This window comes from Canis lupus, chromosome 25 (genome assembly GCF_048164855.1).
Source record: "Canis lupus baileyi chromosome 25, mCanLup2.hap1, whole genome shotgun sequence".
Classification (NCBI taxonomy): Eukaryota; Metazoa; Chordata; class Mammalia; order Carnivora; family Canidae; genus Canis; species Canis lupus.
The window spans coordinates 502,856-514,801 of record NC_132862.1 but is presented as its reverse complement, the minus strand read 5'-3'; the positions used below and the strand labels follow the sequence as shown (position 1 = coordinate 514,801).

The 11,946-nt window shown below is 41.4% G+C and overlaps 1 long non-coding RNA gene across 1 annotated transcript; it reads right to left on the bottom strand.

Moving 5' to 3' along the window:
- Positions 1 to 270: 270 nt before the first annotated feature.
- On the bottom strand, positions 271 to 3,585 carry LOC140616766 (uncharacterized). The gene is made up of 3 exons (XR_012017130.1): positions 3,410 to 3,585; positions 1,562 to 1,756; positions 271 to 474 (listed from the first exon to the last, which is right to left on the bottom strand). It is a non-coding gene; the product is annotated as an uncharacterized lncRNA (long non-coding RNA).
- Between the last annotated feature and the right edge of the window lie 8,361 nt (positions 3,586 to 11,946).

Below are 11,946 nucleotides of genomic sequence, written 5' to 3'. Positions count from 1 at the left end.
GTATCTGTCCCTGGGATTGACTGAAACATTAGACAACCACTCTACCAACCTCTTTTTTTAATATTCTTTTAAATTTATATTCATTTTGCCAACAAATAGTATAACACCAGGTGATCATCTCATCAAGTGCCCTCCTCAGTGCCCATCACCCAGTTACCCCAACCCCCCACCCATCTCCCCTTCCACAACCCTTTGTTTGTTTCCCAGAGTTAGGAGTCTCACATGGTTTGTCTCCCTCTCTAATTTTCCCAACCTCTCAAAAATATACAATTTTTGATGTTGCTCAATATTATTTTTTATTTGAAAACCGATAAACTGATTAAGGATAAGATAAAGATGGTAGACTTGATAAGCAGCTAGATTAAATCAAATGGATGGGCCTTGTGCTGAGCCCTGCAAGATCAAATGCAGATGCCTCTAATTCCATCTTAGTAATATTTCAACCCACTATTTTCCAAATCGAGCTGAAGAAGCCTGTAAGAGAATAAAATATATTGTCAAGAGAGTTTCAAAAAAGAATGAATAACATAGCTACTTAATTGGGAATCTGTGAGGAGAATAACAAACGTCAAAAGGCACTGACTTCCGAGGTGTCAAAGGAACATGACATGTTTGCCCAAAAAGAAATGGAATTTGCAGCCTTGGGTGGGAGCCTACGAAAGCTGGAGGTTTACATTGAACAGGAAGTAGGCCAATGTGCATTAGTTTTCCCTCCCCATAACACAGAGCAACTCAGTCCTTTTTCCCTCCACTGGCTGCAACTACACATCCTTGAACAGGCGCCATGAGATGGCCCAGACACTGAATGAGTAAAGGCAGTATTTGAAAAACGTTCCTCCAGACGTTGATTGTATAAATACCAACCCAATCTCCTCCATATGTTCAGGGGGAAATCTTTCTTTGTAAGTTCTCAATGTCTTCATCCTTACAGTGTTTACTTAGTAAATGAGATTTAAATTACATTGATATGCAAATTGTATACTCCACTGCCTGATATATGTCCACAGTCAACAAACTTTGTGACCCATGTTACATGAGTGTTGAAGGACAGGAAAGACGAACCAGGAGTAATAACTCTGTACAGTCTTGATCCTCAATATATGTCTAAATTCCCAGAAATATCCTAAATCATGCTCAAAAGCTTTTGCCTCAAAGGGCTTCGTTTTAAAGCTGTTGTTTATTTCTAGAAAGGTCTTTCAAGGTAACAGAAATTTTTTTGATTAAAAAGAAAAAGACACACATAAACAGTTACCTGGCCCTAACGACAATTGCTTTGGTATTTTCAGTGGCATTGCTACTAAAGATGAATTTTCTCTATTTAATGACAACAATTCAAAACCATGTGGGTAATGCTGCTGAACAAGAGGCTGCAAACCTCAGGCTCCCCTGACATCTATCTGTTGAAGTGATTTTTAAGACCAAAAACAATTTAAAAAATAATGAAAACATAGCTTTCTCAGGGCTTTCCCTTCCTCTCCTACAAAATAGAGTCCACCATAACAATAGAGACCCCAGGAATCCAGGAGCCCCATAAAGAAACATATAGATGAGCTAGACTTACCAGCTCGAGTGGTGCTTTGAACAGCATTGGTCATGGTGGCAGGAACTGCAGGGGTGGCGGGAGCTGCAGGGGTGGCATGAGCTGCAGGGGTGGTGGGAGCTGCAGGGGTGGCATGAGCTGCAGGGGTGGCTGGAACTGCAGGGGTGGTATGAGCTGCAGGGGTGGCATGAGCTGCAGTGGTGGCATCAGGGGCAGCTGAAATTAGGAGGAAAAGATCCAGCTGAGACACTTGACTCTACCCCAGCAACCAAATTTGTCTCAAGCAAGCGTGGAGGCACAGTCCTTCTCAATTCGTCTCTGCAGATGTCAACAACTCGGTCATACCCTTAGCCTGCCTACCCATCCTCCTTTGGACTCATCCTTCCTAGCCCTGCCCATGGTGCGACAGAAAGAATTCCAGGCTTCTCCACAAGGTCTGTGACCCTAAGAGAGGAGACAAGCAGACACTTTCTCCCAGGGGCGAGCACCAAAGACCAAACCCACATGTGCTCCTATTTGCAAGAACCCCGGCTCAGGGCCAACAGGACAGTCCCTAGTGGGCTGTCTCTCTGGTGCCCTCCCATGGGCTAACTTGAGCCCTTCGGTTTCCTCTGCAGCGTGCGTGAGTGTGAGTAGTGGAATAACCTGTACAGGAGAAGAGAAGAAAGAACAAGTTCATGTGTCTCAGATTCGAGCAATAGGACCTCCTTTCTTTGAAAGAAGCACAATCTCTTCCTCCAGGTTCTGGCCTGAAACAGGATTATATTTGTCCTGCCTTTTCCTTGACTTGGACTCCATCTCTTACAGATGCATCTAGGAGAACCGCATTAGATGTAACAGGGGACATTAATACTATTGTGGCAATGATACGAGTGAGCAAATGCCCCATCGATCATCCCATGTTCAAAGGATGTGTGGCAAGATTGGTAGCAATTATCACTTCCTACGCCTTACACCAGAGCTCCTGACAGGCAGCCACAGGCAGACCCTACATCTGTGAGGTGCATCTGCCTCAACAAGTGGACAGCTCACTCTCCATGCTCACACTGGAGCCATGCTGTGTCAGTCCTCCTTCAGAAGACGGGGTGTTTTCTGAATTGCCCCCCATGGAGGTAGGACATATGGTTCAGTGTGTGAGGTCTGTTGCAGTCACTGCCCTTTGACCAAAGGTCATAGGTCCCCAAATGTGGAGGACAAAAGGAAAAAGCATCCTCATGTCTGCTTGAGCACAACACATATAGCATTGGACATATAGGACACTGCGGGAGAAGCCCAAGAAATACTAAAGCTTTGGCCCACAATCTTGGGGTTAAGATCAAAGAAAAAAGTGCACATCAGCCTTGGAATAAGGCATATATACTGTTAAAAAGAGCAAAGCTTAGGGCCTTCCTTCTACTTCACCTCTACTCTCCACAATCCGTATTCCACACTCCCATGTGCCTCTAATGCCCACATTTCTACATCACCTTTAGCATCTACATTCTCTTCGGTCATCCTCAGACTTACTAATCTCTCTTTTTACACTGCCCATATATTAGACCCGTCAATTTTTGGTAATCAGAAACGCTTTACATGCATCTCCTCAAATTCTAAGGCCACAAATTCAGACCACGTTACCTTATCATTTTGCTACAGGACAATGAATAATTAGTCCACAATTTTTATAAATCCACGCCAAAGACTTTATATCTTCTAAAAATGTAAAAGAGATCAGCACATTTTCTGTGTTCTTATTGAACTTTGGAAACAGGAATGAGGCTTTCCAAGTCTTCTCGTTAGGAGTATCTACACTCTCCCCCGTGGCCACTTCTTTAACACGAGGCTGGGATGGAACACAGCCATGACAGGAAGGTGCAAATGCAGACTTACCAGTAGAGCTAACAGATGGAGTATATGTTGAACTCACTGAGACAGAAAAAAAAAAAAGAGATAAAAGTTAATTACTACCAGGACCAGCAACGCCTTCATGCTGGTGAATGGATCAGCAGGGAGCACAGAGAAGAAAGCATCAGAGCTCAGGAGAAGGTAGGACTCTGACTCCAGCATTCCACATTCTGACCTTATAGAGGCAGAGGGCACCAATCAGGAGCTCCCAGATCAGAATCTGGGCTAGATGATGTCAGATAATGTGGTCCTCAGAGAAGCCACTGGAGAGTCAACAGCACAGCCAGAGGCCCTTTGGAAAAATCACAACCTCGGTTCCTTGAGTCAGACACAGCTTTTAGGTCAGGACTTTCATATATTAAACATTTTCCAGAAAATACCTTAATTTCCAGGCTTCCTCTCACCTTGTAGGTGCAATGGCGCTATGACTATGAGCTCTGCTGATGAGTTGAGGGGCCCAATACGCAGCCCTGTGGGATTACTCCAACCTGCAGTTCTCCTTTCATACACAAAAGAATTTGATTGCCTAACATCTTGCTTAGCCCAGGGTTTCCTCAAAGCAGAATCATCAGGGATGGCAGCGAGCTCTCAGAACCATCCACCTAGTGCAAGCTGTACCTTCCTCCCGTGGTGGCCTCCCTCCTTTACCTGGCGATACTCTTATCTGACACTCATACATTGTGAGCCCACACCTATAGGATCTCTCTGGTTTTGAGCGCTTCTGGTGGAGAAAAACAAAGTAGAATATAAAGAAGATAGAAAATGAAACGTACATTTGTTAAATAATGCAGCCATTGAGTCAATGCACTCATGCAACAAGTATTTATTGACTGTTACTCGTTAGAGAAACAGCAGTGAACGAAGCACACACAAATTCAATGTGACATATGCAATTATGGGGAATTCATCCATGAAAAAGTAAACAGAAATAAAGAAAGGAATGGACAGAAGGAAGGAAGAAGAGAAACAGCGTGCAGTTTGTAAAATGGTGAAGCCTAATGAATGATAATACAGGAAAGAGGAAAGTGGAGTATCATGGAGACATGAGGCGAGGTTATAATCTTAGATAAGGCGGCCAAAAGGGCATTACATAAAAGTCATACGAGAACAAAGCCTTGAAAATACTGAGGAACCATTCCTGCTATCCTGGGAATGACTTCCAAGGAAAGGAAGGAGTGGGTGCAAGCTCCTCATTCCTTCAGGTGTGTCTGCAGGTGCCGAGGAGGGACCAACACTGCACCAGGACACGAACTATCTGCCCTTCCTTGCACACACCCCAGCTAAGTAAATGCAACAGTGAAGCAAAAATTCCACATTCACATCAGAAATAAGTGTGGGACGCATCCAGGTCTCCAACGAAAGGTACTGAACAAGTCTTGGAAAACTCGGAAATGATGAGAAAGCACTAGGTTCTAAATGTTCCTTTGCAGCCAAATGGCTCTAATACTTCAAAAGTTGTTTTTACCAGGGACCTGCTTCTGCCTGTAAAAAAAAAAAAAAAAAAAATTGTTTTTATTCATACAAAGTATACCTGTTTGTAGCCTCCCCTCAGTGGGAGAATGTTGTCCTATGGAACAGCGCTGAACTTCTATTTCATCTTTTTTTATAAAAAAGATTTTATTTATTTATTCATGGGAGACATAGAAAGAAAGGCAGAGACACAGGCAGAGGGAAAAGCAGGCTCCACGTGGGGAGCCCGACGTGGGACTCAATCCCGGGTCTCCAGGATCACACCCTGGGCTGAAGGCGGCGCTGAACCACTGGGCCACCCGGGCTGCCCCTATTCCATCTTTTGTATTGAAATATACTTGATATTTAACCCCGTGTCAATTTAAGGTGCGCTACCTGTTAATTTGATACATTCATATATTGCGTATTTGCCCTTGGAGCATTCATTACCATCTCTAGCATGTTATATAATGATCACTTCCTTTTAGAAGTTAGAGTAGTTAAGTTCTCCTCTCCTCGCAATTCTGATGATTATAACAAAATACTATTGTCTATGTTGTGTCTGCCACCCTAGTGTGCATTAGATCCCTGCAGCTCACAAATCATCAAGGAAATGCAAGTCAACACCACAATGAGATATCGCCTCGCACCTACTAGAATGGCTGCCATCAACAAGACAAAAGATAACAAGTGTTGACAAGCTTGTGGAGAAAAGAACCTCAGTACACCCATGGGTGCATCCACTAACAAAAACAATAAGAAGGTCCCACAAAATACAAAATTGGTCTACCACATGTTCCAGCAATCCCCCTTCACAGATTATGTAATCTGCATGATCACAGATTATGCCCAAAGGAAGTGAAAACATGATCTTGAAGAGAGAGCTGCCTTCCCATGTGGACTGTAGCATTTTTCAAAGTAGCTAAGATCATGAAAACAACTACATGCCCACCAATGGGTAGATGTCGTATGGGTATATAATTTAGCCATGAGGAAGGACAGCTGCCATTTGCTGCAAGGTAAGACCTTGGGCACAGTTGTGCTAAGTGACATAAGACACAGAAACACTCAGGTGTTGCAAGGTATCACTTATATGTGGAACCTAAAAAACCCAAATTCATAAAAATAGACATTAAAACTTGCTACCTGGGATGCGATGTGGAGGGACAGGACAGATGTTGTTTAAAGATACAACTTACAATGAGGAGAAAAAAACACCCCAGGGATCTCTAGCTCTTTTGGGTGAGACTCTGAGGGACAAGACCCACTCTGCTCACCAAGACATGCCGGGGATCCTCATCAGGTATATGGAGAAAGGTGGTGACACATTCTAAACAATAATCAATCAATTAATCAGTCAAAATCTTTAAAACCAATGTAGCCAATTTAGATGTGCCTCAGGATTCTAATTATGAAAATAAGACTGTGTGTATATATATATATATATATATCCTAAGAAAGTCAAATCCATAACATATCTCCAGAACTTTTAACTACTGCCCTTTCCCAAAACTTAAAATTTCCTTTTTTTTTGAAAGAACAATATCTTTATTTATTTATTTTTTAATAAATTTATTTTTTATTGGTCTTCAATTTGTCAACATACAGAATAACACCCAGTGCTCATCCTGTCAAGTGCCCACCTCAGTGCCCACCACCCAGTTAATATTTTCATTATAAAAATTAAAATAGAAGTATGTGTAACACATAAAAGTCACCAGGCCTTCCAACACCATGCGATAACTGGCATGATTGCTTTGGTTATGATTCGTTTCATAAACCTTTATATGCATTCATGAGCACGTGTCTTCCTATGCCTAGGATTCCATAGTATCACTCTTCCCACCACCAATGTGGAGCACTATGTGCTCATTCTCATAGACAAATGTGCATCTACACGAACATATCTCTATATGTGCTTGGGTCTTACAAAACAGGATGCAAAATGGCATTATATTCCAGACCATTCTTTTTTTTTAAGATTTTATTTATTTATTTATTTATTTATTTATTTATTTATTTATGAAAGAGCGCAGGAGTGGCAGGGAGTGGCAAAGGGACCAGGAGAAGCAGGCTCCCCCTGAGCAGAAAGCCCAGTGTGGGGCCAGATCCCATGGCCCTGGGATCAGGACCTGAGCCGAAGGCAGGCTCTTAACCACACGAGCCACCCAGGGACCCCCCAGACCATTCTGTTTTGTACACTCAATTCTACTTAGTAGAAATCCAAGTCAGCCACGGTACATGCACAGCATTCTTTCACTGGATTTCCTATGTCATCACTTACTCTACCTCTTAAGGGGAATCTGGGTCACTTCTAGTGTTTTGCTGCTACCAATCAGGAAGCCATTAATGTGCTTTTACTGTACCCTTAGGTACCAAAGTTTCTATGCTATAGGAACCCGTGCTATAGGTTCCAGAGGGTTTTTTTTTATTTTTTAAAATTTGTTTATTTATTTATAATAGTCACACACACAGAGAGAGAGGCAGAGACACAGGCAGAGGGAGAAGCAGGCTCCATGCACCGGGAGCCCGACACGGGATTCGATCCCGGGTCTCCAGGATCGTGCCCTGGGCCAGAGGCAGGCGCCAAACCGCTGCGCCACCCAGGAATCCCCCAGAGGGGTTTTAATAAAATCATATGCATGTTTTAAATTGAATAGATATTTTCAAATTCTTTCCCCAGACCATCCTAAAACTTATTACCAACAGATACAAAGCAGAAGAGTACTTTTCCAACCACCTCTGCCAGAAGTAACTGCTATCTGGATTTAATTTTGCCTATCTTATAGGTCAGAAGCAGATTTGTCATGCTTATTTGCATTTCCTGATTACAACACACTTGAGCATACTGGTCTAGTTGTTGAGGACTTGAATTTTCATTTCCAGGATTTGCTTAGTCAAATCTGTTCACCTACTGTGTCTTTTGTTCTTTTCATTTAAGGAGTTACACCACATGAGAAATATTAAGATTTTCATCTTTCCTAAAATCACAAAGTTCTCGAATATAACACACATGTTAATTTTATTCACAATATACTTTTAGATATTTTAAGTTCAAGGAGTGCTGTCATACTTATTATAATGTTTATACTAAACAATTACAGAAACATGTAATGGGGTCTTCTTAGATTTGTGACATCTTAATAATCCTGCATGCAGAATAAATAATCAAAATGAATTTTACTCTCTCTTTCTCAGTTGTTTGGTCCAATACGAAGTGACCGTTCTTTAATACAACTTTTTCCTATCAAATGCATCACTATGACTCCTCTACTTGGTCACCAATAAAAATTTGTAGGCAAGTAAATGATTTGTGAGCGTGAAAGCAAAAGACACCGTGAGTGCAAGGGTTCATATCCTTACAGATCTTAGCTTGCACACACGTCCTACCTCAAACAAACTGATGATGGCAGGATGCCTTCATCCCAGCTGTGGAGGACACAACTACTGAGTAACCTTTATCAGCTGAACTTTATCACTTACTCTCTATGAGCCTCAGTTTCCTTTACAGTTAAAAGTGGAAATAGTAATGTGAAAGTAGCTTTTCTCTCAAGTTAATGTCATGAAGATCAGATACAAGAATAAAAGCGTGTATCGTCAGCTGAAAATCACATATAAATGAAGCAATATCTAATCTGATCAAGCTATCACTCTCCAATAAATTCAACTTTTATACTACAATAAAAATCAAGATTACTGTCACTATATACTTACAAAAGTGCACTCTTCAACTTTTGTGCCCCTTGATTTTCAAATCCCTTGACCAGGATGCAGAACCTTCACGGGGTGCCTTCTGATCTCAGCATATGCAGGAGGAATAGAGGAATGAACACAGGTCTGTCAGTAAGAGACCTTGGCTCTTGATCCCCCAAGGCTCCAGGCTACCATTCCTGACAAGGCTCTTTCCACCCCTCAGCCTCAGAGTCCTCCTCTTGTTCAACTTACACCTGTAGCACCCTAACCTTTCAACCCATAGCCCCCTTCCCTGCTATAATATTTCTCCACAGATCTTATACTATTTAAAATTCTATGTTTACTTATACAATTTGTTTCTTGCCTCTTTCTGCTGAAGACATTGTAAGCTCCATGTGGGAAAACATTTTTGCCTGTTTTCTATCTGCAGGACTTGAAGAGCTCCTGATGGATGACTCACCCTACTTGGTAAAGAGACACATGGCTGAGGAGTAGGGATGTCACATTAGATGATCTAGAACTAAGCATCGTAACTGCTTGAATCTTTTATTTAGTCATGAGATCATTTCCGCATGTGGTCTCATTGCTCCAAGTGAACTATAAAAATCACAACCAGGAGTGACCGACTGGCTCCGTTGGTTAAGCAGCTTACTTGATTCAGCTCAGGTCATGATTTCAGGGTTGGGATCAAAACCTGTATCAAAGTCTCTCTCTCTCTCTTGATTTCTTTAAAAAATAAATAATTTTTAAAAATTGCTTCCACCATATTGTAACTTAACAAGAGCAAGAACTGTTCAGGTTAGCTGGAAAGAATATCCAATACATGAAAATAAATTCTGTGTTACCTCTTACACTAGAAATGGCTCCCAATTTTTCCATTTCTATAAAATTTATCTTCTAATGTATACTAAAATTGGCAGAAGACAGGGACCTTCTCTTTCTCTATAGACCTAAAGGTAGGAGGTAGGTAATTTGAAATTAGGGCTTTAGTGACTCTCTGAAAGAAGAGTATGAGAGAATCCTAGGGCCCATTTCCTATCCTTGAGAATCCTAGAATTTCAACAGAAGAAAGAATGTGGTCATCCTGCCAGAGCCAGAGAGATGGGTCTTATGATTTTTCTAAGTTCTCTGTTGCCCAAAGTGCCTTAAAATTAGATCGGAAGGTTGCAGTCTGTCTAGTGGGCATTAGAAGAATTCAGCTAAAGAAGAACAGACAGGATGAGTAATAAGTCCTTGCTTATGTGTCCAACCATGTGCTTAATTGTGAAGAAAGAGGAACAGTTGTTCTTCCCTAATGAAGAATGGGACAAGAGAAATGAGCTAAGGTTTCAGCAGAATGAAGTTCAGACTAAACATCGGGGTAACTAACTGCCAGTAACAACTAGAGAACAAAATAGTCATGATGATTGAATAAGATATTATGGAAATTACTACTTTGGAACCCTTGTAAACTAAAAAAACAAGAAATCTCCATAGAATTCAAAGAAATATGAATTCAGGACAACTTCAGGGATTCATGGCAATTGGTAAATGTTCTTATGGTGACACACACTTGTAGCCATGGAGAAGAATTGAGAGTGGAAAGGGGTGATTTATTCCAGATGTCTAATTTTGCAGGTCTTATTCAAGGAAGAAAATTATTTGAAACCCTTTCTTCCCTCAGTGTGGATCTACCCTTTGGAGCACCTATCAAGGTGCCGAAACAGGAGAGAGAACTGAAATTATGGGGTGTCTCTATTTCAGAGGGGACAACATCAATAGAAGTGGTCTTCTGTTGAGGCACAAACTATATATTTGCAGATATTGGTGAAGAAATTGGAATGCAGAGGCAGTAGGAAAGAAAAAGGTCAACTAGGTCCTGTTAGACACCAGGCTCAGGTGCCAGGGTCAGGCTCACATTCATAATCAACCTAAAGGCATAATTGATCATTGATTTTATTGCTGATTTTACCATTGTGACAGGTAGAAATAACTGATGCAAAAAGATTAAGACAAATGCCCCATCACAATTCAGTCACTACTCTACATGTGGGTTAGTAATTTTATAAATGCCTGAAGCTTCCACAACATTGCACTAAGGAAAATGCTTTCAACTGGATATGCACGGGTTGGAAATCTCAAACTGTGTCCTGGGCCTGGGAAAGTTAGAGGAGAACTGTCTTCAGCTGAGGTTTCAGTTTATAACTCAAACAACTGGATCAAAGGACTTTGTTCATTCCATTCCTTTCCTCTGGTTCTTTCATAATAATTCTATTTTCAGTGAGTTTTGCCTTTCAACTTCAAGGAAATAGCCTTCTCTTTTGCTTTTAGGGGCTCGAGTGTTTACGTTGGTCTCAGCTGGAGAATCTAGAAGGATGGTTCTATGTTGAGGTCAACGCTTGTACCTTGCATTACTGAAATGTCCCCCCTTCATGTAACACAACATATTCATCAGTGTGCGATTTCATCATATTGACAGTCCTTCTGATGAGGCCTGAGAACATCTTGGAGGCCACTCTTCTACCCACTTCAGCTTCTACCTAGATATACATGATAGATAGATGATGGATAGACAGATAGATAATATAGATATGGATAGAGTTCTATGAAGACAGGCAACTATCATTAATGACGTCACCATTGTTCCAGCTGCTCAAGTACAAGCCTTCAAAACTATGTTTGGCTCCTCTTTCTTTCAAAACCCAAATCCAACTTATCAGCAATCCTTAAGTTCCACCTTTAAAATACACCCAGACACAGACAACTTCTCATCATCTCCATGTTCTCCTGGACCCGGTCAGCACCATAAGTCTTTGAACACACACTGTCTCTCCATTTTCTGCTTTCAGGAAATTAGCCGTAATTACCATGCAAAAATGTTAATCCTGTCATGGAATCCCTCTGCTCTCAACCCTTTGAAGATTAAAACCTTTCAGCAAAAGCCGAAGTCTTCATGACTGCCGATAACTGTGCCTTACCTGGCCTTCTACACAAGACAGTCTCATAGGTGTTTAGAGTAAGAGTCCATATGGCTACAAATCAAAGGTGGGAAGTGGAGTCAGCTAAAAACTATCAGTGAGGGTTCACAATATTATTTCTGAGACCAGGGAAAATTTTTGTTAAAAAAATAACCCATGCAGCCAATAACAGGTAACTAGCGATAAACTGTGGTTAGTCTGTGGTGGAAAAGGACAGAGGCAGGACCAGTCCATAATCATGGATGATCCCACTGTCACAGGACATTGTTCCACTTCAAAAATAACCAAGCATCACCCTCCAGGCCTGATCCTGTGTGCCCTTCTCTCAATAACAAATCTTCATGCCAAATTCATTCCACTCCATAGATGACAAATTTTAAGATACTTGCAGCTCTCAAGGTCCCTTCAGGAGATATAAAATGT